The 4,140-nt window shown below is 44.2% G+C and overlaps 1 protein-coding gene across 1 annotated transcript in view; it reads right to left on the reverse strand.

Annotated features, from left to right (window-relative positions):
* Nucleotides 1-1,713, reverse strand: part of INHBA (inhibin subunit beta A) — a 4,157-nt gene extending 2,444 nt beyond the window's left edge. Inside the window, exon 1 of the mRNA XM_069084553.1 lies at nt 1,582-1,713. The gene's annotated coding sequence lies outside the window, so the exon portion shown is untranslated. The remainder of the gene's footprint in view (nt 1-1,581) is intronic.
* Between the last annotated feature and the right edge of the window lie 2,427 nt (nt 1,714-4,140).

Genomic DNA, 4,140 nt, shown 5'->3' on the forward strand with positions numbered 1-4,140 from the left:
TCTCTCTCTCTCTCTCTGTCTCTGTCTCTGTCTCTCTCTCTCTCACACACACACACATACACAAGCTTACTACTTTCTTCAGAATTTACAGATCCAACCCAAAAGTGCCTTGTTCTTTCACACTTTATTTTATGCGCCCTGTGCACTCCTATGCCTGAGTAATCAGTTCTTCAGGGAAACCCACCTGAGAGATACATTGTAGGATGGTTTACTTCACCACGTGACTACTCTTCAGGTAGGTTCCCCCCCCCCCTCCCCCCGTTTTCTAATGGTTTCTATCTTTTAGTGTGTTTCTTTTTGCTCAGAGGAAAGATGCAAGAGAAATCTTTATGTGTTTTCATTTCCTTTTCCAAATGAAAGACGAACCAGACTTTGCCAAATAGTGCCTTTCTGGAAGGGTCTTCTTGGGCAGTGTACTGGCTCCCCCTTATTGTCTAGATTTGGCCCCTTTTTTATCCTGCAGAAGTTTTTTAAGGTGTCTCTCTCTGAAAGCTCCCCCGACCTGCCTCTCTCCCACACAGAAACCCTTTCTGTTTCTGCAGTCAGCTTATATGTTGGCACCCGGTGTGTGCAGTACATTAAAGTTCAGCATCATCACTGTGTTGGAAACAAATCATTTATAAATCTAACCACCATGAGTTTTCCAATTCTCTTAAACAATGAGGGCATAAGATCTGAGCGTGGAGGAATGGAAGGTAATTGTGGAAAGAAGCTAAAATGACAAAGGTAAAGGAACAATCAACAATGGGGTGATGCAGTCTATATAGTACCCACTCTTTCCAGAACAACACTTTATAAGGCATTCCTTGCCATTAACACCCTCTTGCATTTGTGCTTTGAGATCGGCTAACCTCAGTTATGACCCTGTAACTGCTCAGGATGTGTCAAGCATTCCCTTTCCCAACCCCTCTTTTCTGTGGGGGGGGAGGTGGAAGGGGAGGGGAGTCAGAATGGAAGGCAGTTGCACTGTCCTCTCCTCAACATATAGTGTAATAGAATCCTTCAGATGGTATACTTAAATATTTGGAATCTCGTAAACACAAGCCCCAAACATATTGTAATTCAATTAAGTTTTACAAGTGAGTCCGAAAGAGCACTAAAAGTTTAAGTGACTGCAGGAAAGGCAGCAAGGGGAAGCAGAAGGGAGGGGAGCTAAGTCCTGCTCAGAGCAGCCCCACATCGTCTCTCTCACGACTTGGCCTACGATAGGTGTCTGTGGGTGGGTGGGTGTTCCCTGGATTAATTGTTTGTGAATGGGAGTCTGAAAGAAAAAAAAAACTCACCAAAGTCTTCTCTTCCCCCACGTGCATTTATTTGCTGATGCTGACTGGGGTGTGCTGGCAAAGCCAGGTTTGATGATACCTTGTCTGGGGCCCATTGAAGACTCAGCATGAACCTGCTTGCTGGTCCTCAAGCCCCCACCCTATCCCCTACTGCAAACCTCCATTGATGTGGCCTCCTCACTAACCTGCAATGCTCCTTCCTCCCCACCCCATCTAGCCACAGAAGCAGCCATGGAGCTGTGCATTTTGTGGCCCTGGGTGTGCAGACAGGCCCTGAAGAAAAGTTGGAAAGATTTACCTTGCTGTTTGCGAGGCTCCCAACAGCACACTCTCCTGGAATGGGGACAGAGGAAGGCAAGAGCTTCTTGGTGGTATTCCTAATGGGAAGCTTTATACCAGACTGCTGATTTGTACACTCACACATTGGTACCACTCAAACTGAAGAGGGCTGGGGCTTTGTTTGGGATTGGTTAGAGTTAGCATTACATCAGCAAGTGACTGGTTTTTCCAGTGTGAGACATATTTCTCTCATAATTCATTATCTAATGGAAAACCCTATTTGTCTGAGATGACACTCACTGTTGGGTGATACACGGAGCCAGTGAATCTTCAGCCTTTTAATAGAGAAAATGAGAAGTGAGCAGGCCTCCCACACTGAGAAGCCAGCTCCCAAGCCCACACTGAGCAGCCAGCTCCCAAGTGTTCTGCTACTACTCAGACACAGTGGGGGACAGTCATCCACTCCCAGACTCAGTCTGACTTCTCCAAAGCAGAGGGGTCGTTTCATTCATTCAGGTCTCTGTTTACAGACTGATTCCTCGGGGCACTCAATGAAAGAAGTGGTTCCTGCTTTCAGAGAAACTGTCTTTTTAGTGGGACAAAACTCAGAGAGCAACTCATTTCAAAGGCATCTGAAAAGTCTGCCTGCCCATACAAAGTCCCTCTGGGGCTGCTTCTCCCCTCTCCAGGACTTCAGCTTGTTTGGGACCCTAAGAGTCCTCTCCTCATTCCTGAAGCATTTTTTTAAGAATCAGGAACAATTTTGGAAATCATCCTGCCTTCCGAGCAAATCCTTCCCAGTTCCTGGGGGGACAGTTCTCTTAGAAAAAGGACTACCCTCATTTCCCTGCCTGCTTAGAAATCATTCTTTATAAGTATTTTTCTTCCCCCCTTCCCCCACTCCTCTCTGTGGTAACAGAACTTTAATTCCATGAAATTCATAGAGATATATGAAGTCTTTTTATAATAAGAGGGAAGTTTCTCAGGTTAAAAGCAGGAAACCAGAAAGCCTGAGTGAGAATTTTGAGGGGCTATATGGCCTGTGTGCAAGGAGAGCCAGCTTCTCAGGAGAAGTCAGATAAAATGTGCAAAATTAGGAGCTAATGGAAGCCATATGACCAGATATGTTGTTTTGTTTGCAGGATTTAACATGCATAAAATAAACTTTTCACTGTGCCCATAAGCAAAATGCAGAGGCTCCTGGCCTTCTGTTGAATGGGATAATTTCAACAGGTCCCTTTCAGCTGAGGGAGGGCTGAAATCTCTGTGATAGGATTGTCCCAGCTGGCTGAAGACAGTGTATGTGTGCATGCATGTGTGTGTACATTGAACAGTTGATATTTATATTGTGCTCTGTTTGGAAACACTTTATGTACATTTTCTTATCTCAACATCCTACTAGCCCTATAAACTTGGTGGTATGAGAATTATTATGGCTACAGATATGGGTAACTGACCATTTTACAGGAAGGGGCGCTGGAGCTAAGGGAAATTAAATGGCTTGTCCATGGACGCGGAGTCCAAGTCAGAGGTGATGTTTGAACCTAGGAGCAGTGCCCTAGATGACCAGACCTGGGATGCCTAACGATGTTCCACATTGTATTTAATAAGCCCTCTTAGAGTGAATAGAGAAACCCAGAGAAGTGTGAATGACCTTAGGAAGAATTTCCTACAGATGGCCAGACATTCAACCACTTTTTGTGTGGGAGGAAAAGAGCTCTGATGTGTCTGATATCTTTTCTTTTCTTTTCTTTTCTTTTTTTCTTTTCCTTTCTTTGCTTTTCTTTTCTTCTCTTCTTTTTTCTTTTCTTTTTCTTTTTCTTTTCTTTTCTCTTCTCTTCTCTTCTCTTCTTTTCTCTTCTCTTCCTTCTTTCTTTTTAATGGACTTGTGATTGAATTAGCTTGGGGACTCTTAGGCAAAGGATCAATCAATGTGAATTAGCAAGTGTTCTTCAATTTTGCTGTATAGAGTTGCCTTGGGGACTGAGGGGTTCCTTAGTAATAACAATATTTATAGGTCTTTGAAATTTCCCAAGTGCTATCCAGCTGTTATCTTCTTTGAGCCCAGTAACCCTGAGAAGCAACTGCTTTTATTATTCTCATTTCATAGATAAGGAAACTGAGGCTGACAATTGACTGACTTGTCCAGAGCCATTCAAGTACTATGAGTCAGAATTTGAACCCAGATTTTCCTAACTCCAGGACCAGTGCTCTTACTGACTATAGAACCTAGTAGCCTTGATGAATTAAGTAAACTAAGTTACCAGCACAAGATAACATGGCCAGTTGCTATCAGAGGTAGGACTACAACAAGGTCTGCATTGATCAGGGGGAGCTCTATTCTTAGTGCCCATTTTTTTCTCTCAGTTACTCTTAAAGAGTATGGAACACTGATGCTCACAATCAGTCCCCAGTGGCTAGCAATGGAAGCTTCCCAGAGAGTGAGCCTCACAGGGGCTACTGAAGCTTCATTTTTTTGGTCCAATCAAGATGACCTTGTTTCTTTAAACCACAGAGGGCCTCTCCTCTTCTCCCTTCCCCTCCCCTCCCCTCTCCTCCCCTCTCCTCTCCTCTCCTC

Source organism: Petaurus breviceps, unplaced genomic scaffold, assembly GCF_028583685.1.
Source record: "Petaurus breviceps papuanus isolate PSGF00001 unplaced genomic scaffold, PetGlider_PUasm1.0 174, whole genome shotgun sequence".
In the NCBI taxonomy this organism is placed as follows: Eukaryota; Metazoa; Chordata; class Mammalia; order Diprotodontia; family Petauridae; genus Petaurus; species Petaurus breviceps.